Source organism: Mastomys coucha, unplaced genomic scaffold (genome assembly GCF_008632895.1).
Source record: "Mastomys coucha isolate ucsf_1 unplaced genomic scaffold, UCSF_Mcou_1 pScaffold13, whole genome shotgun sequence".
Lineage (NCBI taxonomy): Eukaryota > Metazoa > Chordata > Mammalia > Rodentia > Muridae > Mastomys > Mastomys coucha.
Genome location: NW_022196895.1, coordinates 40,273,056 through 40,300,157, shown reverse-complemented (window position 1 = coordinate 40,300,157; position 27,102 = coordinate 40,273,056). Strand labels below are relative to the sequence as shown.

General features: G+C 38.9%; 1 protein-coding gene across 3 annotated transcripts in view; it reads right to left on the bottom strand.

The window, feature by feature from the left end:
• Positions 1-19,320, bottom strand: part of Myot (myotilin) — a 45,911-nt gene extending 26,591 nt beyond the window's left edge. The window contains exon 1 of one of the 3 annotated variants that reach the window (XM_031365607.1): positions 19,145-19,320. The gene's annotated coding sequence lies outside the window, so the exon portion shown is untranslated. Of the gene's footprint in view, positions 1-5,429; positions 5,782-14,915; positions 14,997-19,144 lie in introns of those variants that run through there. The other 2 variants (XM_031365608.1, XM_031365610.1) reach the window with 2 other exon arrangements.
• Positions 19,321-27,102: the final 7,782 nt, after the last annotated feature.

The window sequence follows — 27,102 nt, the reverse complement described above, 5'->3', positions numbered from 1 at the left end:
TATGGTTTTCAGAACAGCTTATATATTTCAAAAGTATTTATATACCCAAAAGAAACATAGATGTTTAATTAGGGAGGTGGCTAGTAAGAGAACAACAAAGTGATACTGAATGCTTTGCTTGATGTTTGTAACTCTTGTACCAAGTTTGAAGAAGAGGACTTTATAAGTTACTCTTTCTCTGAGATGAATGCTTTTCCAAATTATCACAGCTAATGAACCAAATTCTTACCCTCACCTAATGTTTGTGCCACCCTCCAAGCAGAACCATTGTTCATTGAAACAGTTGTCTAATGACTTTATGGATAGACCAGCTTAATACCTATTCCATTTCTTAAAAAAAACAAAAACAAAAACAAACAAACAAACAAACAAAAAACAAAACAAAACAAAAACATGGTATCATCATCCATGTTATAAGTGCCCAAGCCCAGGCACCTGATGCTCATCTACTAACTGGATTACTTCAATCTGTTGCCAACCATACCTTAAGCTTACTTATGGACTAGTCGAAACATCTAATTAAAATTTCATCTTGGGTGTCTGTTGCTTTGCTCTGTTCCTCTTTTCTTCTCCATTACACCTTCAGTGGAGATACAAAGAATGCAATGGCAACTTCGTTTGAGAAATAAATACTGGCAAGTATTCCAGGACTGCCTAGTCAAACTTTAAATAATTTCTAAATTTTACTGAATAAAAATTTTCTTCCTCTATACGGTTGCTCTTGTTGGATGTTTAGGTTTCCAATAGAAGAGCGCTTCCTGCCTTTTGGAATTAAGAATGAATTCACTCTCTGGATAGTTGGAATACCCTGCCATAGACCATCTGTCCTGGTCTGCCACACAGGCAAGCCATAGAGCTACCACGCAGCTATTCGGGAGACCCATGGAATTTCTTTTGAATGATCTGCATGGGAGGCTTTCATCATGCACATTTTCCAGTGGTGTTCAACGTTTTCACATCTGTGCCTCTCTCTCTTTAGTATGGGAACCTTTCCAAAAGGCTTTAGAGGAAGCCTTTCCACTGGGCGTCAGGACATAGTGGCCGAACTAACAGATGTGATGTTAATATTTTCATTAACTGGGGAGTTAAGAGAGAGAGAGAGAGAGAGAGAGAGAGAGAGAGAGAGAGAGAGAGAGAGAGAGAGAGAGACAGACAGACAGACAGACAGACAGACAGACTGTAGTAATTTTCTTCTTTATCCTGCACAGGAAATATAATCAAACTGTTTTTTGTTTGTTTGTTTGTTTGTTTTTGGTTTTTCGAGATAGGGTTTCTCTGTATAGCCTGGCTGTCCTGGAACTCACTCTGTAGACCAGACTGGCTTCGAACTCAGAAATCCACCTGCCTCTGCCTCCCAAGTGCTTGGATTAAAGGTGTGTGCCACCACCGCCTGGCTCAAACTCTTTTTTTTTTTTTTTAAACTTTCATTGCATTATGATGAGAAAAGTTACATGATTTCAATTTATCTGAATTTGTTAACATTTAAAAACATATTTTAATTAAATAGAATTGAATCACATTCTTGCTCCCCATTTGTAAGAAGCAGGTTAAAGGTGACTTGGAAAAGCCCCACTGGGTCCAGCTGAATGTAGAACACATCATGACCTTAATTTTCTTTTTTGCTTTGGATTTGTTTAATAATTTCTTTGCCCTCCCATCCACTTTTAATAGATTACTGATGACTTCATGTCTTCTAACAGTTTTACCTAAATTTTTATTGTCTCTCTTTGCTTGAACTGTCCAGAAGAAATAATTTGTAAGCCAAAAATTTTCTTCAAAGTTACTCTGACAAGTCCCAGGTTTTTGGTTTGTTTGTTGTTTTTTGTCTTTGTTGGTTAGTTTTTAAAGTGGAATTTCTCCTGTACTTTGTCATGACAAATGCATATCCACATTGACCCTGAACATACTGTGCCATGGCTGGAGCATATCCCAAGTATAAACTCAAGTATAATCTTGCCTTCCTTGCCTTCCCTGGGTACTAGCGAGAAAGGGAAACAACAAAAAAGTCTCACTAGGATCAGGATTTAGTGAAATTTAGTTAAAGTCTCTGGTATCATGGATCAGCCAATTAGCCCAGAACTGCTGGTTTCTTCACTTAGGAAACATCCTCGGTATTTAAGACTCAGATACTTCCCTTTACACAGTCCTGGCCATTGTAATGCAAGACCTAGAAAATGCTGGAAATCACTTCCCCAAAGCAACACTTTAGAAGATGCTGGAGAGAACACTACATGTGCCTGGGTTGAAATTTGATCACCAATACGGTAAAGGTGACAGGTGGGTCTGTAAGAAGAATGAATGCCTTTCTCACAGGATTGGGTCAGTTCCTATAGGTTTAGTTACCACAAGCTCAGGTTGTTAGAAAGGAAGATTGAATGCCTTTGGATTTTGCCTCTCTTGCACAGACTGAATTTCCCCCTCTAACTTATGCCATGCTGGATAGCAACATCAGGTCTTGGCCAGAAGTAACTAACCATCCAGTCTTGAACTTCATAGCTTCCAGAACAGTTGGCTTAAATCAACCTATTTTCTTCATAAATTAGCCACTCTCGTGTATTATTTTATAGCAACAGAAAAAGGCATAGACTAGTGTCTGTGAATTTATGTTTTGGCTTCAAGTCTTTACTATAGTTGTGACAGGAAACTTACTGAAGCACAGGGCTGAACCTGCTTTGAGGAAGGATGTTTTTACTGAGATTGCTGTAGGTTGGGTACTTCATAAACACTACAATTTAATTGCTCACAGTTCTGGCAGCTAAGAGGTCAAAGATCAAGATGCTATCAGACTTGCAGCATGGCAGAGGTTCTTGGGTTGGTAAGTGGTGCCTTTCTGGTGTTTTTACATGGCAGATGGTTGAGGATGCTGTCTTGAGTCTCTTTTTTTTTTTTTTTTTTTGGTTTTTTTTTTTTTTTTTTTTTGGTTTTTTGAGACAGGGTTTCTCTCTGTAGCCCCGGCTGTCCCGGTACTCACTCTGTAGACCAGGCTGGCCTCGAACTCGGAAATCCGCCTGCCTCTGCCTCCCAAGTGCTAGGATTAAAGGCGTGCGCCACCACCGCCCGGCTTGAGTCTCTTTTATAAGGACTCTGTCTTATAGTGTTATTATTGCTGTGATGAAACACCATGAACCAAGTAACTCAGGGAGGAAAGGGTTTATTTGACATTCATATCACCATTTATCATCAAAGGAAGTCAGGACAGGAGCTCAAACTGGCAGGAACCTGGAGGCAGGAGCTGATGCAGAGACCATGGAGGGTGCAGCTTATTGCCTTGCTCCTTATGGATTGCTTAGCCTGCTTTCCTACAAAACCCAGGCCCATCAGCCCAGAGGTGGTGCCATGTACAGTGGGCTAGGCTCTATAGCCCAATCTTATGGAGGCATTTTTGTGTCAATTGAGGCTCTTTCTTTTCTGACAACTTTATCTTCTGTCAAGTTGATGTAAGACTAGCCAGTGCTGACATGAATCCCAATAGGAATCAATAGAAAGGAATGCTCATGACTTAATCACTCCTCAAAGGTTCTGTCTCTTTATATCACCACACTGAGTATGAGGTCCCAACATACAAATTTTAGGGAGACAACCATCCTCAGAGCACAGACGATGACAGTGTTCATATTATCTCAATGATGATTTTCCAGAGAAATGTAACTCAGTTGTCAGGATGAGGAATAAGTGGGCTTCTCCCAGGTTTTAACAGACACTGGGGAATCTTAATAGTGGACCCGTTTCCCTCTGTCTTGGATACTTGATAGTTTAGAACACATTTCAAAGCTAACAATTCCACAGAGATTAGAGTTAGGCTCTCTTAAACCCAGAACCTGATCCTTAAAAATAACCAGACCAAAACAACAACAAGAACAAAACCACAGTTGTATCCTTGGTAATTTATTTCCCCAAGGCAACATAAGCTGGTTCAACAGCTTATGGTACTCAGGTAGACTAGGCACATGGAAAGATGTAAATTAGCCTGATGAATAACAAACTGTCATGTCTAGGAAGCCACTGGTTTATAAAACAGAATATTTGAAATCTTAACCATTCCAGAAAATTTGAGCCCTAAAAATTATATATTATAGTGCCCTCATGAAACAAAAAGTTCCCACTAGAAGATATTTTACATTAACTTTCATCAGTAGTACTAAGTGTATCTAATAGTATCCCAGTCTCACTATTCAATGCCTTAATATAATTTATGGAATTTTTAGTTTTTTTTCTCATTATAAATGTTATTTTTTTCCAAGAAATAGTTTCTCTGTGTAGAACTGACTGTCCTGGAGTTAGGGTTTTTTTTTGTCTTTAAAAGTTTTTAGGGACCACGGGAATAGTCATGGTTCAAGTTCAAGTCTATTTTTAAGTGTGATTCTCCCAGTTCTACAACAAATAAAACACATAAATCATTTAAACTTGAAATTGTGGGTAACTTTCCCATTTTCCTAGGATGAAAAAAAATGTTGATGTTTCTGAATTCATTGCTCAGTAGAATGATCCACTTATGGTGTTGTAAGCACCAGAAGATCATAGTGTTAGTTTGCATTGCTCTCTGCTATATCCTTTGTGCCCAGGGCAGTGTCAGATGCACAAAAGACCAATAATAAATGCTGCTGAGTGATGAATTCACCTTGTTAACTACATCCGTTGAGAACCTTTGTGGCTGCCAGAGAGTCTGGCCTCTGAGTGCTGAACTCTGGAGAGAAACCCTATAAACAGCAGAGAAACTGGCCGCGGCAGCAATACACAAATGTAATGCTTCCCCCCATGGGAAGAGGAGGATTAAGGGAGAGAGTGGGTGGGAAACTTCTGGAACTTCTTGGAAGAAACACACCTTATAAATAAATAGAAGGTCAGCCAGTGCAAGAGGCTAAAATTTCCTCTAACCTCCCTGACATGCCTCAAAGGAGAAGTTGGAAAATATCAGCAAAAAAAGTGTTAGTCCCAAGTGAGAGTTAGGGACTTAGGTTTTTGTCTGTGCTCCTTTTCCATGAGAGAAAAAAAACCAATCTCTAGATAATGGGGATGTTAAATTGGGGTCCATTAGTATTTTAGATGTTTCCTGTTCTACGCATGAACAATCAGAATTAGAACAGAAGGCACCAAGTAGCAGATGGTGAACAGACCACGTAAGAGTTCCTATCCTGTACCCAGTTCCTAAATTGGTGAAAAGAGACATTAGTAGCTATTACAGTCAATATCTGAGACTAGCTTTTGTCTCCTGCTGAGTGAAACTATGTCTGAAGAGCATGTAGAAATGAATAAGATATTATCGTAGGATTTTCATTGCTGTGATAAAACACCAGGACCAAAAGCAACTTGGGGTAGAAAGGGTTTATTTTAGCTTATGACTGAGGGGAGTTATGTTGAGAACTCAAGACAGAAAGCTGGAACCAAGAACTGAAAATTAGGCCATGGGGAAGTACTGCTTACTGACTTACTTCTCATGGCTTGCTCAGTCTGTTTTCTTATAGCACTCAGGACTTGGGGGTGGGCACTACCCACAGTGAGCTGGTCCTTTTCACACCAATCATTAATCAGTGAAGTTTACCACAGGCTTGCCCACAGACCAAGCTGGTATTTCTCAATTGAGGTTTACTCTTTCCAAGTGACTAGAGATTGAGTTGAGTTGATAGAAAGTCAGCCAGCGTAGATACAGAGTCCAGCAATTTAGGTAATTTCTCAATTGAGGTTTACTCAATTTCTCAACTGAGGTTTACTCTTTCCAAGTGACTAGAGATTGAGTTGAGTTGATAGAAAGTCAGCCAGCATAGATACAGAGTCCAGCAATTTAGGTAATGCTATTAATTACTCTTCTGTTGTTGAGATAAAGTACCTTGACCAAGGCAACTTATAGAACAAGGAATTTATTTGAACTTAACATTCCAGAGGGACAAGAGTCCATAATGGCAGGGAACTGTGGCAACAGATAGTAGTCAAGGCACTGGGAATAGCTGAGAGTTCACATATAGAACCACAATTTGGAAGCAGAGAGAGAGTTTAAAATAGTACCAGTCTCTAAAATCTCAAAGCCTACTTCCAGTGACATACTTCAACAAGGCCATTTCTCCAAAACCTCCACAAGTGGTGCCACCAACTGGGGATCAAACATTTGCCCGAGACTAGGGGGCACATCTCTTTCAGATCACCACAGATAGAGATCAGTCACTCCACACTAAATAAATCTAAATTACAATATTAAACCTTCCATGTATCAGGACTGTGGGGGATCAATGTCCTCCTGTCTAATGAGAAGTAGGTGATATTCTTTCTAAGGTTTCTTCTAGGCTCAGCATTTGTTCTTTTAAAGCATTTTTTTTCTTCTTTTGGAATCAGGCCTGATGGTGCAAACCTGAAACCTCAACTTCTTGGGAGACAAAGAATCATAAATTCAAACCCAGCCTGAGCTAAACAGTGATTTCAAGGCCATCTTGTGTTGCTTAACCCAACCCTGTCTTAAAACAAAGAGCAGTAGAAGGTGGTTTGAGGACAAAGCTCAGCAGTAAAGCTCTTGCCCAGTATGGCAGAGACCCTGAGTTCAATTCCCTCTGCCAATACCAAACAAGAAATGGAAATAATCTTAAAATAATTCTGAGGGTCTGAGCCTAGTCCCATGTTTGGAATAACCAAAGCTGGTGAAACTTGAAAGAGGATAGAAAAGGATGCCTGAATGCCACTCTGAAGTTAAGAAGTCTGAAAGATAAAGATAATTTAAAATGCTATTTGTTTACAGTAACAGCTGTTTTGGCACTCACTTGAGTAAGTGATGGAACAAAATTGAGCACTCAAATGAGCCATTTCTAAAAGAAGGTTACTCTTTAGCATTTGGGCACTCTTGCTAAAGCCACTGTTGGCTTTGCAGTGGATTCCTATGCATTTTCCTTTAAGGAATAGGAAAGGAGGTTTTTGGAAGGAAAAAAAAATTACTCTTTTGCTTAATTACTATGAAAATACCATGCATATTCTACAATATCAAAATAAAAACGTGAATTGAGAGGATATGCGGGCTCTACATGTAACCAGCCTTGAAGTGTGGCTTCTTCATTCTAGGTACCAGTAGGGATGTCCTTGAGAGAATAAATAGGCAGGAACTTTACCTCACCGTTGAGTTATGACAGCAGGCTTCATGTCTCACGTAAATGGTAACCTTTGCTTAGTGTAACCCGAGCTCTTTATAAAGAGAACAGAATTAGACTCCTCCAAATGAAGAGCCAACATCTTGGCAATCTTATCCTGGAAAGATGAAAAGATACATAGCCATAATACAAATGAACAATGTATAAGGATACATTGACTGAATGGATAGGGTACCCGCTTCCACTGCTTCATGGATAATGTATAGGTTCAAGCTTTGAAAAATTGCAACATGATATCTACTTAAAAGTGAATAGGAAGAATCTGATCAAAGCTCTACTCGGGAGTAATAATAGAAATAGAAGTGAAGTAAGGGAGGTACAAAGTTTATGTTTTAAAATGTCAGATGACTGTAAATACTTTGAATTTATACAAAAACTGATGTTGGTATATATATATATATATTTAAATTTTGTTCATTTGATTTGCTAGAGAAGCTTAGCATGCTCTCCTAATTTCTTTCTATGGCTTATTCAATAATTAATTTGGACTATCCACAAAGCAATGCATATTATAATGACTATCTGTTTTTTAATTGTTATATATACTTTAAAAAACTTATGTACATGCTTCTATTCTTTTCTTTTTTCTCTTCTTTCTTTTCTCTCCCCAACCTCAAATCTCGTGTGTGTATGTGTGTGTGTGTGTGTGTGTGTGTGTGTGTGTGTGATTGTGAATCAAATCCAGGGTTTTAAGCAGGAAGTACTCTACCATTGAGTGCCATTTTTAGCTCTAATTGAGTAATTTAATGATGACTATAAAAAAAAGAAACTGATGTTTTGATACATGGGAATCATCAAGCCGCAGCTTCTCCCTTTTCCAGGGTTTAGTAAGAATATTTTCTAGCAATAATAAACTTGAAAATTTTTCAGCTCTCTGCCTCTCTCTCTGTCTGTCTGTCTCTCTGTCTGTCTCTCTGTCTGTCTGTCTGTCTGTCTGTCTGTCTGTCTGTCTGTCTGTCTCTCTCTTTATCTGTCTCTCTCTTAACCTTATGGTCTTTACATTCATCACTGTTTTTTTTTCCTCCATCTTTCTCTTTTCAGAAAATTAATAAAATTTAACAAATTTTAACATAGCAATCTAAAACCAAAACTAAAAATACTGTTTTGTAGATTATTAAAACATTCATTTCCACTGACACAGGCCTTTGATTCCTGCACTTGGGAGGCACTGTCCTGATGCTTCTGGTTCCTACCAGCGCTAGGAGGTGTTTAATACAGAACCATTTACTCTATGAAGTGATGATAAAAGAAAGCTATTCTCTAAATAGCACACACATCTTCATTTAGAGATCTCTGCGGCTCAACACCTACTGTTCTTATTTCCTTGTTCCTAAGGTGCATACTGTCTACAGTCTTTCTCTTATGGTTTTTCCACCAAAAGGCATGGTGTCTAGTCATGAGTAATGAATGTTACTGTTTCTTGCCCTGCCCAATGCTGATATTTACCATGTTGGAAAAGAATCAAAATGATTTTAAAATGATGCCAACTGCAAGACTCATCTGGCTCTGTAATAGTTGATCTTGACTGTCCACTTGACTGCAACTAAAACACAAGCAACCGGGTACTCCTGTGTGAGGTTTTCTTGGTTAGATTATTTGAAACAGGAAGACCTACCCTAAGTGTGGGTAGCATCTTCTGTTAGAAGCTCATATAAAAGGACGTGAAAGAAGGAAACTATTTTTTTGACTGCTTGTCCTCAGTCTTGGCAAGTTCATCCATCCTATTGTTGAGACGTTCCTTTCTCGATATTAGAACCTTCTCTCCAGGGATCCTCCCAGCCTTTGGGACCAGACAAGGACTGCTGAGACAACCAGACTTGTGGATTCTGTCTTTCCAGGGTGAGACAGCTGTTGGACTAACCAGACCATATCATGTAAGCCAGTCTAATACACATTAACATCCATTCATGCTATCAGTTCTGTTCATTCACAGAATTCTGACTTCCCATAGCATAGAGCTTATGGGGTAGTAGAACTTCATACATAGAGGCTTATGACTCTGAAAAAAAATATACCAACAGTCATTTCTTCCTTTAAAGAAAATGTTTCCCCACTTTGTAGTGATATGACATTTTTGAACCCAGAATTATAGCAATATATATACATATACATATGTATATATAGTAATCTGAACAGATTTGCATATAGGAAACACACTTCAGTATCAAAGATAGATACTACCTCAAAGTAAAGGACTGGAAAACAATTTTCCAAGCAAATTGTTTCCAAGAAACAAGTTGGAGTAGCCATTCTAATATTGAATAAAATCAACTTTCAACCAAAAATTATTTAAAAAGATAAGGAAGGACACTTCATACTCATCAAAGGAAAAATCTACCAGGATGAACTCTCAATTCTGAACATTTATGCTCCAAATGCAAGAGCACCCACATTCATAAAAGAAACTTTACTAAAGCTTAAAGTACATATTGCACCCCACACAATAATAGTGGGAGACTTCAACACCCCACTCTCAGCAATGGACAGATCATTGAAATACAAATTAAACAGAGACCCATTGAAACTAGCAGAACTTATTGGCAAGATGGATTTAACAGATATCTATATAACATTTCATCCTAACACAAAAGAATATACCCTCTTCTTAGCACCTCATGGTAACATCTCCAAAATTGAGCATATAATCTGTCAAAAAATAGGCCTCAACAGATACAAGAAGATTGAAATAATCTCATGCATCCTATCAGATCACCACAGACTAAGGCTGGACTTCAGTAGCAACAAAAACAACAGAAAGCCCACATATACAAAGAAGCTAAACAATGCCCTACTCAATGATAACTTGGTCAAGGAAGCAATAAAGAAATTGAAGACTTTAGAATATAATGAAAATGAAGGCACAACATACCCAAACTTATGGGTCACAATGAAAGCAGCGCTACAAGGAAAACTCATAGCTCTGGGTGTCTCCAAAAGGAAACTGGAGAGAGCATATATTAGCAGCTTAACGGCACACCTGAAAGCTCTAGAACAAAAAGAAACAAATACACCCAAGAGGAGTAAATGGCAGAAAAAATTAAACTCAGAGCTGAAATCAACCAAGTAGAAACAAAAAGAACTATACAGAGAATCAACAAAACCAGGAGCTGGTTCTTTGAGAAAATCAACAAGATAGATAAACCTTTAACCAGACTAACCAGAGGGCACAGAGACAGTATCCACATTGATAAAATCAAAAATGAAAAGGGAAATATAACAACAGGAACTGAGGAAATTATAAAACCCATCAGATTCTACTACAAAAGCCTATATTCAACAAAACTGGAAAATCTAGATGAAATGTACAATTTTCTAGACAGATACCAAGTACTTTAGTTAAATCAGGATCAGATAAACCATCTAAACAGTCCCATAACCCCTTAAGAAATAGAAACAGTCATTAAAAGTCTCTCAACCAAAAAAGCCCAGGACCAAATAAGTTTAGTGACGAATTCTATCAGACCTTCAAAGAAGTCCTAACACCAATAGTCTTCAAACTATTCCATAAATAGAAACAGAAGGAACCCTACCCAATTCATTCTATGAAGCCACAGTTACACTTCGTATTCTATCATGGAGATGGAATGGTTTCTGCCTGATCAGGAACTGGTCACAATTTCCTTTCATAGAGGACTTCATAGATTTTTTTTTCTACTTCTATCATGTTTAATGTTCCAAATAGATTTTAAAAACTGGTTGAGTGTATATTACTTTTAGCTTCAGAAGATATGTATATTTAGGAGGCATTTAATTGTCATAAATTATTTTGATGACTTAAAATACAAAGATCTAATTTGTAGAATTCATCCACATAGACACTAAGAGTTTAGGACTGAAGTCTAAGATAATTTCTTCTACATAAAATGGTAAGCCATTTTTTATTTTGCTTTGTTTGGGAACTTTCAAATATAGTTAACAATAGGACTGAGGATATCACCATGCTGTCCTCTTCCTCCTCTTCCTCCTCCCCCTCCTCTTTCTTTTCTTTCTCCCCTTCCTTCTCTTCCTCCTCATTTTAGCTACTTCTCTATGTTGCTGTGATAAAACAACAGGATCAAAGGCAAATTATGAAAGAAAGTGGGATTTTTGTGTTGGTCATTCCTCAAATGGTATAGTAGGCAAGGTGGCCAAAGACTATAATTGAAAGCCGAATGATCATATCCTCACCTGCCAAGATGAAGCAGAGAGAACAAACTGGGAGTAGGATGAAGGTATGAGCTCGCAAAGTCCATCCCCAGGAATATTCTTCCTCCAGGTAGGATGGAACACTTCTCTGAACGATCCCATCAACTGGAACCAGGAGTTTAAATACCAGAAACCATGGGACATACTTCTCATGCAGACCACCCCATTCTTTAATCTCCTCCAGTTTTTCATTTGAGACAATGTTTTACTCTGTAGCCCAAGTTGGTCTCAAACTTGTAAATATCCTCTAGTCTCAGATTCCTCAAAGCTGACAGGCATAAGCCACTTCACCTAATTAGATATTTCTTCTTCTTCCTTTTCCTCCTCTTCTTCTTCCTCCTCCTCCTCCTCCTCCTCCTCCTCCTCCTCCTCCTCCTCCTCCTCTTCTTCTTCTTCTTCTTCTTCTTCTTCTTCTTCTTCTTCTTCTTCTTCCTCTTCCTCTTCCTCTTCCTCTTCTTCTTCTCTTCCTCCTCTTCTTCTCTGCTCTTCTTTCTCTTCATTGTTCTTATTGAAGGAAAGGAGCAATGACTATGGTGGTGGTGGAGGCAGAGGCCCAGGGTCAGAGAAGTGTTGCATAGTATTTCCAGGGACTCAGTGTCCAGTGCCTGAAATGACCTTATCCCTGAGAGATGTCAGGAACAAGCCTTCTTAGATGTAAGAGCCTCATTGTCTTTTAAACAATAAACAAATTTATTTTAAGAATAAAAATTCTTACTTTCATGTATTTATTTTGCCTCTGTGTATGTGTATATGTGTTGTGTTTGTGTGCATGTTGATATAGGTGTGTAGGGATATATGAGGAGTTATATGTATGCGTACATGTTTTTGTAGAACCAGAGCAGAATATCACCTGTCTCCCTCTATTATTATTACCTTATACTTTTGGAGATATGGTTTCTCACTGAACATGGAGAACGTGATTTTGGTTAGGCTGGATGGCCCATAAACTCTTAGGATCTACCTGTCTCTGTCCCCCAATGCTGGGGTTATGGGTACCTGCAGTCTTGTTCAGCTTACATGTGGTCACTGGAAGTTTGAAATCAGGCTCTCTTAATTATGGGACTCTCTTAATTCCTTGCAAGTGTACCTTGGAATGCTTCCTTCATGGAACTCCTTGCTCTCCACAGCATTCTCATTCTTTATATATGTCCTAAGCCAACACTTGATCATGGTCACCTTAAAACTTATTTGCTTTGTTCTAATCCACTGAAATATTTTTATCTTCAAATAAAAAAATGTGAGTTTCTTCGTGATCATGGTTTATCCTGAGTGCTGTTTTATTCAGATAATACCTTCTCTGTGGTAGTATCCTGAAGCAGAAAAGCCTCCTCTGAATATGAGGGAGGACAATTAATATTAGGCCTTTGGAAAACTGTATGGAACCTACTGCTTCAGGAACTTCCAAATATATATACTTGTATGAAAGAAATTTAAATGGAATCACCATATAATGTAATAGACAATGCCCTAACCAGATAACTTACATTGCCAAGGACAACCTGTTATATGGCTCTGCCACTCAGAATGGTAACAGTCTATGGAGACTGTGTGGTCTTACTGGCGCTGTGAACACAGCCTTCATCCTGACAATACCTAAAAACACTGGTATGTGTGTGTCTGTGTCCAGGACTAGGTGACTCGAATGAGTTATATCTTGTTGAGTCATTGGCACAGAGGTCCCATAGACAACCACCTCACAAAGATCTCAGGATATTTATGGCCCTCTACCTGAGGGTAAAGACATATTGCTAGAGTCCCTACTCATTTATGTTACCAAACATGGAACAATGAAGCTTGTGACTAGCTAGGAGCATTATCCTTATTGACTAGCATTCACTGTGCAGGAATAGACATGCTATGGGAGGAGAAAATTAGTCATCATTAAACCCAGGTACAAACTCTGTAACCTAAAACAGTGACCTGTCTGCAATATAAGGGTGCACTAGGGGTACAAATGTTATGGGAATAACCAATCATTTTAAGAAAAAAAATGGACTGAAGGCCCACTCCATGAAATGGAGCCTGTACCTAACACTGCTAAATTAACCAAAAATCTGTGACTAGATAAGTCATGTACCTAGAGGAAAACTTATTACTGTTATTCCGTTAAATGAAAATAGCCACAGAATGACTCCTAGTTACATATAAACTATACCTATAGATTAGTATATTACTCAGTCTTCGCCAGAGAAGTTTCCTCTCACAGTTGATGGTAATTAGCCCAGATACCCATAACTGGACAATATGCAAACGGTGAAAAATTATGGAGCACTGAGTTTTAAATTGGATGTCTCCACCAAACCCCACCCATCAAGCTCAGGGATCTATGAGAAAGAGGAGGCAAAAAGACTGTAAGAGCCAGAAGTGGTGGATTCCTCCAAAGAACAGAGTCTTTCAGACACAACAGGACAGATGTACATATGAACTCACACAAACTATGACAGTGTAATCTACATAAGTTCAAATCAGACAAAAATCCCAATGTGGAGAAGAGTAAGTAGACACAAAGTTCCACTCCTAGCTGAAAAGCTCTTTGTGATTGATATCTGGTGGGAAAGAGAAAGTTGGTGACAGTGGCACTTCAGGCAAACACCATGTCCAAGGGTAGTTGGCTGACACAAAATTAACTTCATGTTATTCTGTGTGCTTTTTAAAATTTGTTTTAGTATTTTTTTGTCTTTTGGTTGTTTTCTTTTGTTTTTGTTTTTGGCTGAGAGAGGAGATAGGGAAAGAGAACACATGAAGTTGGTATGGTACGGAGGTAGGGAAAAGCTAGGAGTAACTAGGGGAGGGCAAAGGATATTCCCCAAACAAAAAATTAAATAATGCTAGAAAAATAAACCCACCTCCAAAATAGGGGAGTAAGATCCCTTTAAATGTCATCCTACACATGAAAGTTTGTTATATAACTTAAAACACTTATCTTTCTATCTATCTATCTATCTATCTATCTATCTATCTATCTATCTATCTATCTATCTATCTATCTATCTGTCTATTCATTTATTTACTTTCTTCTAAAAGAGAATGTCTTTTTAAAAAATCTTATTGGTTTTAGTATGTTGATTTTCATATTATAAACTCATGCCCAGTGTTTAAGAGGCTGTTTCTTTTTCTGTTTGCCCAAAGGACAGGAAAACACACACACACACACACACACACACACCAGAATGCGCAGGTATTGCCAAGATGAATACTTTGTCCACAGGGACAGCTAAGACACAATCCTGTTAGGGTGTCACGTTACTGTCAGGAGTGCCAGAGCTATGTAACTAGAGGACTACTGAAGAGGAGGCGCCACAGCATTAAACAGGCTTTGCAAATTAAAGGAAAAGACTGTGTCCAATGATCCTGTTAAAGCTTGATTTTTTAATAGTCATAAGAAGATATGAATTATCTAGACACTGTACTGACCATCTTATATACAGATTGCCATTCATGATGATTGCCATTCATACACCATGATTTATGGATATTATTCTCATTAAACAAATAAGGAAACAAGCTCAGAGAGGTTAACACAATTTTCCAAAGCCACACTAATTGTGTGTGGCAAAGACATCAATGATATCATGACCATTCACCATTAGGGTAGTAAGCACTAACCCTCTCTGCTATCTGTGAGAACTTCTTTGATCGTGTAGCATATCTTCCCATGTGTTCTCTTCAGGTGGAAAAATAGGTCTACACATGGACAAGAAGCCCAGAGTTCTCCTTAGTTACCTTTGAATTTAGACATGACGTCATAAGGGTCCCTACCAATAGCCTTCACATACATAATACACCAGAACAGAATCTTACCTCTGACAGCATTTCTGTTTGATACTTAGATGTGTTATGGCATCAATGTGATATTGAGATGAACTGAGGTGGTGACGTTTAAAAAGTTTGTCAAAACATGGGAGATACATGATGAGATTGTTGATTCCAGGTTTTGTATGTTAAATAGATGTGGGTCAAAGCCTCAGAGAACCACATTGGAGGCTTTGTCAAAAGTAATACTTAGCGTGTATTAAGGAACGATGTCTATGGAAGCCAGAGTCAATTTTTCCTGGATCTAGCCCTGATCCTACAGACAACAAGGAGAGCTAACCCTGCTCTTAGGGAAGCACTGGGGCATAATGCCATGAGAAGAAAAGCCAGCTAAGAGGGTAGAATAAATAGCCTTCCCATACTTTTTCCTTTTAGCGCAGTTCAGTTTAGCTCATCGCCACATCTATAATGTTGAACTATGTGAAAGGCTGTGAGGCTGAAGTATGGAGTAGGGTAAGAAATTGGACAATGACATGTTTGTGTGTCACTTGTGGCTCAGGGGATAGTTTGGAATGCCAGGAAACTGGGGCAGAAGACCTGTGGCAAAGGATACCCTTGCAGAACAACAGAGTCCCACAAATTTGATGGGAAAGTAAATAATGGATTCAAAAGCATTGCTTGATATTTTTATTCTAAGTCTGAAAATTTGACCTCTATACAAATGTGAACATCTTGCTAAATTGCATAGTCTAAATATGATTGGAGTGGAGCCTGAGGTCTTCCTATTTTTTATAGAGCTGAGGTAAAAGCAGTTCTGCTTTTCTATAGACCACACTTTGAAAAATTCAGTGAATAAAGTCTTAACTTTGCTAAAAATGTAAGGCATGAAGCTAGGTCTATTAACCCAGCCCTTAGCAGGTCGAGTTTGGGTGATTGTAGGAAGTTCAAGGACAGTTTGAGGTACTCATGTGTATGTTTGTGTATTTGTGTGTTTGTGTGCATGTGTGTGTGTGCATGTGTGTGTGTGTGTTTGCATGTATCTGACAATATGTACTAAATCCCCAGAGCTATACAGTCCATGCTTCTAAATCGTTTAATAGGAAGAATTATTTGGTTAGGATAAACTCTCAAAGAGCTTTGAATGTAAGGGTAAGCATTAAATGACGTGAGTTAAGAATCATTGCAGATTTCTGTATTGGACAGAGTGTAGAAGAGCACCTGTACTTAAGTAATATTTATCTCTTATTACGCATAGGATAAATAGGGTAAAAGTTTCATATTAGGCACCAAAGTGAGTATCTGCATTGGCTAAAGTGAGTTCAGTGCTAGCTCAGGCAAGTGAGTGGGTATTGAGATTGCTCAGTGAATGAGGGCCCTTTGCTAGGGAGCCCGCCATCTGAGCTGAATCCAGAGAGGTCACGGGTTACCCTCTGAACTCCACGTGTACACACACACACACACACACACACACACACACACACATCAATAAATAAATGTGAAAAATTTGAATATACCTAAATATTTACTATACACTATAGTACTAATTACTATGATAGTAGTGAACCATATCACCAATTGCTATGTGCTTTATACTATTTATAGCATTACTGATTACTATATCATGGCTGTGCCATGTTAAGGAAAGAGTCTAACTCCTGTAGTCATCTCAACCAACAGTAAGCTGATCTGCCCCGCCACTTCTCTCTCATTCTTGCCAACAGAAGGCCATCTTCATGATCAAACAGCACAGTAAAACACATATGGGAAAGGAACACAGAAGCTCATGTGTTCATGAATCTTTTAGCATGGTTTTACAAGGGAGGAAGTACTTTTCTCACCCCTACTGACCCAGAATAGCACTCAAAACCATGAACAGATGTTGTCAATCTTTATCCACATGTTTATCCATCCATATGTTGTTTCTAGCATTTATTATGGGTTTTTGTTTTTTCCAAGGCTGTTTTCAGAGGATAATATTAGACCTACTCATCACACACACATTTTCTGTCTTTGTATACCCTACCTCCCTTTCTCTCTCTCTCTGTCATCATTCTGGGTCAGGACATGGAAAGATCATGAGGGAGAAAAAGAGGATATAGTTGGAGACTGAAACTATAATTATAAATTATATTTATAAATATAACACATTCTGTTTGATTACATGGGAAGTCTAAAGCATAGTAGGGTAGTTACTTGGCTTTCTTAAAGGCAGGTTAAATTCAAACAAGCAGAATACACAGGAGAACAAAAAAGATTGAGTGCATAGTTGTAAACAGTTTCAAATTATACTATTAACTTACTTGCAAAGCTGAGCAAAAGTTTAGTTTGTTGAAGGCAATTTTGTAATAGACAGAAAAGGTCATCCCTATACTGCATTCCATTCCATAACCTTGACAATAAATTGCTGGAGATATTTCAACAAATTAGACTCTAACAAAATACAATCAATGCTAAAACCACCATGAATATAATTTAATGCTTAATGCATAAAGTTATTTTTATGGATTTGGGAATTACACACACTAAGACAAATTTTCCAGAGAACTGGAACTAACTTATTAATGTTAAAACAATTTTTAAAAATGAAAGTAGTCAGTGCTTAAGATCAAAAACTAGAAATTCAGAGTGTAGAAGGTATAAAGTGAAAGTAAATTTTACCCTTTCTAATCCCCGATTTCTTGACTGTATTTCCAGAAAATATATCTGCACATGAAATTATGTATATAAAATTGTTTTTTCCCAAATGACACTTTAGTTTTTCCATTTCATATGTCATTTGAAAGCATTTGAATATATGATCATTTGAAAATAGCAAGATCTGAATGAGTCTAAATTTCACAGGATGTTAACATAATTTATAATAGTTGACTTAATCAGTTCCCCCATTGAAGTATATGTGGGTTTTTAAAAACAATTCTAAGTGGACAGCTATGATATGCCTCTGCATGCTTTTATTAAGTGTTACCTATAGTAATGGATATAACAGGAAAATGAACACACTTTCCATTTTAATAGTTAAGGCCAGACTGTCATTTCCTCAATTGCTATGTTTTCAGCATCTGTATGTCAATAAGTTCTTTATAATCTACACAACACATTTTCTTATTGATTGATGCATGTTTCTTTCCTCATAGAGGAGGCTGCTTATCTCTTCTTTATTTATTGGTACTTCTGCTTTTCTTTCTTGTAACATACTCAATATAGAATATTAACAATGTATCTTTACAGCTATGATTTTATAGAAAACATTGAATAAGATATTTAATAAATCAATATTTGAGATGAAATTTCCTTTTCTTCCTCTAAAAAGATAATATGTTGTCCTTCCATAAATCTAAAACCCTTTGATATTTTCTGTTTAAAATTATACAGGGAAAAGTTAGCATTACATAGTTGACTTTACTCCCAATTTTGTCAGAATTTTACTTTCTCCTCACTTTGGTAAGAACAACTTTGGAAATAAATTTGTACCCATGGGTGGTGTAATTCTCTCTCTCTCTCTCTCTCTCTCTCTCCCCCTCTCCCTCTCCTTCTCCCTCTCCCCCCTTCTCTCTTTCTGTGTATGTGTGTGTGCTAGGGCTTGTGAATCTTTTGGTGATATTATCAGTTCTAAACTGTATCTATTTAGGAAGTCATAGAAAAACAGCAGTGGTGCTGGCATTTGGCTTGACAGTTGTGGCTCAGGGCATCAGTGGGACACAGAACAGAATTCTTGCTGAGGAATATGATCCACACTTGATTCTAATTTTATCTTTGTGCTACAGTCTTTAAATGTGAGGACAGCTGGCATTGGATAAATCTGTCCTTACAAGCTGTATGAGGTTGAAATAAACTTAAATATCTCAGTTTAAATCCAAATGCAAAGACACGGAAATATTCTATTCATCTTTTGCTATTTTACTTTCTGCATTTTGATGGAAAGGCGCCTTCCACCATGAAGTCCTAGAAAACAACATGAGGCTTATCATTAGGGTGTGGGTTTGAACCTTTAAAAGCCCAATACTTTATAAAAGGTAGACACAGTTCTCGCTTCTCACCCATCTTCCACCCTGCTGATAAAAGGATAGATCGATTGTACATACCTCATTTGATAGCAACCTTTTTTCTTTGTCTTTCTCTCTTGAATATATGATTGCTACCAAGTGTGAAGCTCAGACTTCCACCTGGTTTGGGCTAGCAAGCCTCTGTGACCCCTGAGCGTTTGCAAATGGGAGACCCCCCAACCCCCTTCTAGACTCTTCCCAGGCAACTCAATAACTTGGTAGTTGTTAAAGAATAAATAAGGGTAGTGAGGTCATAGAATAGCCAGGCTACTGGCTCTTCTTCAGGTGACTGGATTACCAAAGTTGAAATGCACTAAAAATAAGTCAGAGCACAGAGTCTCCTGCCAGGATTGGGTTGCTGAGATAACTAGTTACCAGGAAGGTTGTTGACATCATCTGTTCTCCTAATGCACTATGCAAATCAGAACCTTCATGAGAGACGGATTTTGTTATCACCTAATGGTCAGGAAAATCCTTAGTTCTTGTCCTGGTGAACTATCATTACTCCTTACCTGAATCATTAAATTAGTTTTCCCTTTTTCTCTAGTTAAGTCCATCCAGTGGATCTTTATAGAATAGGCATTTTTAAATGTTTGATTTGTGTGTGCTCATGTGTGCACGTGTGTGCATGTGTATGTGTGTGCTGTGTGGGTTCTGTGTGTGTGTGCGCTTGAGGATGTGTGTCTGTGTGTATATGTGTATGTTCTTGAGTATATATGTGTGTGTTCACGTTTGTGCATTTTCATGGAGACCAGAAGCCAACTTTCAGTGTTATTCCTCAGGAGCCACCCACTTTTTGAGACAGGTTTTGCCAACACTGGAACCTAGGGCTTGATGGTTACATGAGGTTGACTTAGTCTCGAGTCTCCCTCCCCAGCTCTGGAATTACGAGCCTATAGCTGTAAGCATGGTACCAACTACAGTCTCCCCTAACCCTAGATTTCATTTCATTTTATTATTTCATCTTACTTTTGAGGCAGTGTCTTACTCCATAGGTATGGCTAGCCTAGAACTCACTATGTAGAACAGCCTGGCCACAAACTCACAGAGATGAGCCTGCTTCTGTTTCCTGAGTTTTCTCACTATGCTTGGCATGCCAGACTTACTTTAATTTTATTTATAATAATTGCATATGACAGCAGGTGTGGTGGCACATATTTGTAATCTTAGCACTTGGAAAGTGGAGGTGGGATGATTGAGGATTCAAAGTCATACTCAGTTATGTAGTGTGAGCCTCACTTTACAATAGGAATATTGGAGGCTCAGTGTAGTGCACATGAGGCAGTAGTGTCAGCCTAGAATGACAGGCACCGTAACTGAGCACTGAGAACACTTTTCTAATGCAAACCCCTTACTTCCTCATCCTCCTGAGTAATCAGGAAGATGCCATCTTATAGGTCATGTAGATCTTATTTTCCTTTCTGCCACTTAGGTTGCATATCTCTGTTTATCTTAGGTGGTTTAATCTCTGGTTTGTATCCCGCTTATTTTAAAGCATCCCAGGCTTATGACCTTGTTACATGTGCCAGTTTTCAGGCAAGATCAGCTGTTGGTAATTTTTTCCTCCAAATTCTAGTTTGTGTGGGTGGAGGGTAGTTAGATTAACCAAGTTTGAGTAGTTGCGAGGGAGGGAGCTAGCCTAGCAGGCCCCTGTCTTTCCATCTTTAACTGGACCTAAGATGATTCCAAATACTTTGAATTGAAAACAAGCCATCAGATTTTATTTCTTACAATTGTCAATCAATGTCAGCCTGGGCTACGTGAAATGCTATCTCAAAAGCCAGCCAGACAATGGGGGCTGGCAAGATAGCTCAGCAGGTAAAGGTGCTTGATGTCAAGGTTAATGATCTTAGTGAGATTCCTGGAACTCACATGGTAGAAGAGAATCAACTCCCACAAGTTATCCTTTGACCTTCATGTGCACTGTATATTCCTCAATTAGTCAATCAATCAATCAACTAACCAATCAATAAACCAATCAACAAACCAACCAACAAATAAATAAATGTAAAACTTGAAGCAAAAATAATGAATAAGTTAACAAGAGAGTATGTTTTAATATACCATATGCATCCTATACATCTTGGACTAGTTAAACTGAGGCACAGCATATCTAGCATTAAAAAACTTTTATGATTACTTCATGATAAAAATAGGCTAGATGATTCATTCTATTCCTTCTAGATTTTTATTTTTATTTTTATTTTTTTTGGTTTTGCTATTGTGTTGTTGATTGACAAGGTCTGGTCTCTCTGTATAGTCCTGGCTATACTAGAATGGAATGCCTGGTCTTTACAGATGAGCCAGGCCTTGAATCACAGAGATTTGACTGTCTCTGCTTCTGAATGCTGGGATCAAAGGTACCCAGTTTCAGACTTTTCCAGTCTATGTTCCTCCGGCTTTTTTGCTATGGTCCCAGGTTGATGAGGCAGAACACCGTGACGGCAGGTTATGGTGGAAAGAAGAGTTGCTCACCATGGAGGGGCTGGAGACAAGATACACCCTTCAGAGATGTTGTTTCAAATAGGTTCCACTTCCTATTAGTTTATTTAGCTATGAATTGATCAGTGGATTTGTCCATCATGAAGTTAGCATCCCCCATGACCCCCTCAATAGCTAATGAGGGATTAGATCTTCAACACATGACATTTTGGGGAGATACTGTATTGCTACTGCACCCTACTGTTAGATGTGTGTCAGGAATAAGAAGAACCCATGTTTAATACACTTTAAAAGTTTCTATTACCTTTAATGAGCTGGATATTTGTGTGTGTTTGAGAAGCTGAATCTTCTATTCCCTGTAGTTTACAGGACTAATTAGCAAGCCCTGAACAAGGACCTACTCTGTAGCCAGCATTCTAGCAGATGGAGGGTGAGGTGAGAGCCCATATAAAAGGAAAAGGCCTGACTCCCCTCTTTTTTGTGTGAGCTAAGTATAGTGGAACACGGTGTAAACATCTCACCAGCCAAACACCTCACTTGACTTTTTAAAACATTTCAGATAGGCCACATCTGCTTTGTTTTATAACTTCAAACCATTTTCCTTCTAGGTTCAAAGTCAATTGTGTAATTAAAAAAAATCACTCCCTCACCAATAAAAAATGGCAAGAATATAGAGAAAAGAAAACCCTTGTGTGCTGGTAGTGGAAGGAAAGAAAGGGTGAGGATTCCTCAAGCATTAACACTATAACTACCATATAATCTGTCCTGCTTCTGGGAGCATATCTGAAAAGAAAAGAAGTCAGCAGATAGGAGTAGTATCTGTACACATGTGTATTTCATCTCTATTTTCATTAAGTAAGGTATGAAACCAGTCTGATTACATGTGGAAATATGAATGAATATCACACACACACACACACACACACACACACACACACACACACACACACACTGTATTTAGATATAAAGAAGAGTGAAATTATGCTATTTGAAGAGAAATAGGCGAGACTGGGGACATCATGTTAAACAAAACAAAGCAAACCTAAGAAGACAGATATTGCATGGTTTTACATATATATAGAAACTTTAAATACACATAAGAAGAGGAACTAGGGAGATAGCTCAGAGGTTAAGGCACTTTCTGCTATTGCAGAAGACCCATATGTTGGCTCACAATCACCTGTAACTCTAGTTTGAGGATATAGGATGCCTTTGTCTGACTTCTTTGGGCAACAGGCAGGCCTGTGGTTTATATACATGCATTAAACAAGACACTCATATACATAAAATAAAGTAAGTCTTTAAAAATCTTGAAGTAGTGCCAGGCCTGCTGGTGGACACCTTTAATCCAGTGCCCAGGAAGGAGAGGCAGGCAGAGATCTGTGAGATGGAGAACAGTCTGGTCTATACAGTGGGTTCTTGTGACAGCCAGACCTATATAGAGAGGCCCTGTGTAAAAAATCAAAACAAAACAGAAAATCTTCAAGTAGAAGAATAACTATTAGGAAAGAAAGGGAAAGAGGACAGGAATTGGGGGGAGGGCAAGGAAAGGGATAGGAAGGATGGATAGGATCATGTGAGGATGAAATGTCTCAGTGAGACCTTTTAACTTAGGCCATTGTTATGCACTAGTTATCATTTTTTTAAAGAATAAAATAGTGAAACACTGCTTTCTGATTATGATAGAAGCTAGGGGGATTCAGCGTCCTGGCATTTTTAATGGTAAGGCAAAGGAGACAGACAGACCTTCCTGGAATGATTTGCTAACACAGCAGTTCCCTCATGAAAGGATGGCGCGTCCTATCACAAGGACAGTAGTTTATGCAATGTGATCACATGATCACAAGTGCTGACAGCTCTCAGAGATCAGCTACCTGCAGGAATGTGTGACTAAGCATCTGGAAGCAGGTTCTCACCAGGCTGTCAGACCTCAAGGAGAGCTTCAGGTCACCTAGCTCAACGTTTTTTGTTTTTTCTTTTCCAGATTTTGCTCTTTTTGAAGCACTACGTCCAGGTTCTGAAACTCCTAAGTGATGAGATTACCATTTTGAGCCACTACACCCTGCTCCTTAAAACCTAAACACAAACAAATGAACAAACAAATAAGATTCCAAAGTCAGAGGATAGAAGCTTTTTGCCACCGTGTGAACTATTTGTAGAACTTGAAAATACAGCAAGATGTTCTTGTGTGCACTTTCTGAATGCTGACAAGCAAAACCTTGTGGGCCATGCAGCTGTACATATCTTGTATCCTCTTTTCACTGTCTTTGAACCTCTTTAAGTGACTATGAGACTGTTTCCTTATCTATAGAAATACAGATGAATGCTGTCTTAAGAATAAGAGATCTCCATCTATATATGAAACAAATCTTGTTTTGTGTCTATTAAGTCTACTTCAATAATTCTAGTTGCCTCTTGATCAGTTTTTACCACCATCGTCTTTTATCATGATCCTCCACTGACTGGTGCTGAGGAGCTGAAGCAGAATTTGAGATTCAACAGAAGCAGGGGCTCTAGGATAGACTGCTCAAGAGCCCTTCACTGCGCATCTCTGAGGTTTTTATTCCAGTGTAGCTCAGGATTCAAAGCAGGGGCAGAGAAGCAGTGATAAACAGACTCAGGAGTTCTCGTCACTTTCACCAGGTGTGCTCAGGACAGAGCCTTATGGATGTTTGCATTATGTCCTTGACTAGGCTGAAGTAAAGAAAGCAACTATCTCTTCTCCGGCATTCATTCAGTAGACAGAGCAATCTCCCAGTAGGATACTGTAGGAGTGAGTTAAAGACAACTCTTGACGCAGACTTATTTACATCTGTATGATAGTCACAAGTTAACTTCAAAAATTATCCTTTATCATAGGGAAACCAAGATTTCAATAAGCATTCTTTCTGTTGAAAAGCAAAGTTTATGGCAGGCAAGATGGCTTAGGAGAATAAAGGTCATTGGCCAAAAACCTCAGTTTGCTCCTAGGAACCCACGTGGTAGAAAGACAGAACTGATTCCTCGCAAGTTGTTCTCTGACCACTACACATGTGCAGTGGCTTGTGCATGCCTATACACACATATCCACTCTAAATGTAAAAATAATTAAAACTAAATTTCAACCAAGATCTGATTGTGTGTGTGTGTGTGTGTGTGTGTGTGTGTTTTATCAGTAATTCATGGTGGGATAGTGTCTCCTTCTATAGGATAGAAGATTGCTCCATGGGCAGAACAATCTGTATGTGTATGTCTTAGTCATTGTTTTATTTCTGTGAAGAGACACCATGGCCAAGGAACCTTTTATGAGAGAAAGCATTTAATGGGGACTTGCTTGCAGTTTCAGAGACTTAGTCTATTATCGTCATGGCAGGGAGCATGATGGAATGCAGGCAGGTGTTAGAGCAGTAGCTAAGAGCTGCATTCTAATCTGGAGAGGGAGAGAGAGAGAGAGAGAGAGAGAGAGAGAGAGAGAGAGAGAGAGAGAGAGAGAGAGAGAGAGAGAGACAGACACAGAGACACAGAGACACAGATAGAGACAGAGAGACACAGAGAGAAACAGAGGCAGAGACAGCGAGAGGGAATGTTGGCATAGATTTTTGAAAACTCAAAGTCCACCCACTGGGACATACTTCCTCCAACAAGGCCACACTTCCCAATCCTTTTCAAATAGTGCCACTCGCTTGTGGGGCAATTGGAACTGTGTCACCAAACAAAGACTGCGAAGGTCGAGTGGGTTCAGAAACCTCAGTACCTTCAGACCTGAAGATGGTAGGAGTTTCATATACTCCAGACCCCAGGTCCTTTTCTGGAGTCCATGACCATGACAACCACAGGAAGATTGTGACCTCTAGTTATGTAGCACAGAGTTTTCCATGCCAATGAGGTATCTAGATGGGCTGGCTCAGAGGGTTAGCCAATAAGCTACCCTTCCCAGACATTCCTTCCTGCAAAAGGTATTTAATCTCTGGTCCTCTGTGAGTAAGGCATATGCACCCATTTTCCATAATGAACAATGAGTAAACAGTATAGACAAGCAAGGACTGCTTCTCTCATCAAGAGCCCCTGTGGGAGAAGCCTTCACCATACAGAGCTACATTCCTTAAGTCTCCCACAGAACGAAGACCTCTCCACACTTCCAGATACAGCTAAGCAAAGCTGGAGGTGTTCTCCCACCTCTTTTGCAGGCCCGTGCTGTCCCCCTTCATTCCTGACTTTGCCTGGTTTCCAGTGGTGACTGGATGCCTGGGAGTTTGGGAACCCCTGCTTTGGCCTCAGCCTGTGTCCTTTCTCACTTGGGCTGGGGGCCCCCATCTTAGGTTGTTTTCTCACCCCTGAGCAGTGCATGGGCACCTGATGGCTGTGTAGGGTGAAATACAGCCTAATGCCATGCATTTCATCTGCCAGAGTGGAGATCACATACTCGGGCAGTGAGGTAGAACTCAGAAACACACTCCCTGATGACTAAGCTTTCAAATATATGAGCCTATGCAAGTCATTCTTACTTAAACTACAACAGTGTGTATGAGTGTGTGTGTGAGTGTGTGTGTGCACGTGTGTAGACCCATCTGTCTGTCTGTCTGTCTGTCTATCTATCTATGTATCTATCTATCTATCTATCTATCTATCTACCTACCTACCTACCTACCTACCTACCTACCTACCTACCTACCTACCTACCTATCTATCTATCTATCTATCTATCTATCTATCTATCTATCTATCTATCTATCTATCTATCTATCTATCTAATTATGTATCTATGTATCTATGTATCTATGTATCTATGTATCTATCTATCTATCTATCTATCTATCTATCTATCTATCTATCTATCATCTATATGTAGGCTTGCATATGCAGAGGGCAGCAGATCTCCATTACTATCTCCTTTGCCACCCATCTACCTTATTTCCTTGAGACAGCTTTCACTTTCCTGGACCTCTGCTCTTTTCCCTAGCTAGCCTAGCAGTCATTAAGTTCCCCAATCCCCTGTCTCAACCAAGCCCTTTCTCACCCTTCTTCTCTTGACTAGAGGGACTGTGACCTTCTTACAGAGGTGCTGGGACTGAGTCAAGTCCTCAGGGTCACCTTAGGCTCACCTTCAAGTGCTCTTAACCTTGTCTTGTTTTTCTTTTCATTCTGGGAACAAGAAAGTGGGGATGCTGGGAAGGGCAATTAGGAGCTATAATGTGATCATACTTCTTTGAATACGTGTCTGAAATTTTCAAGAGTTGAAAAATAAAGAAATAATGAAAACTACAAACTGGGTATTAGTAATGTGATGGCCACTCTTTCATTTCAAACCAGCTCTTTTTAAGCCCGTGATGACTTTAAACTCTGAGTGATCTTCCCGCTTCAGCCCTCCAAGTGCTAGGATTAAAGTGTGTGCTACAATTCCTTATAGGTAAAGTTTTGTAGTAGTTAAGCCCGAGAAGCTTTCCTCATCCAGCTGGCTCACAATCGTTGATGGCCCAGTCTAAGTAGTTATCTTACATCCTGTTTTCAGGGAAAAAATGATTTTTGGTCTCATTTAAAAATCTTACTCTAATCACATAGAGCTTAGCATGAGCTTC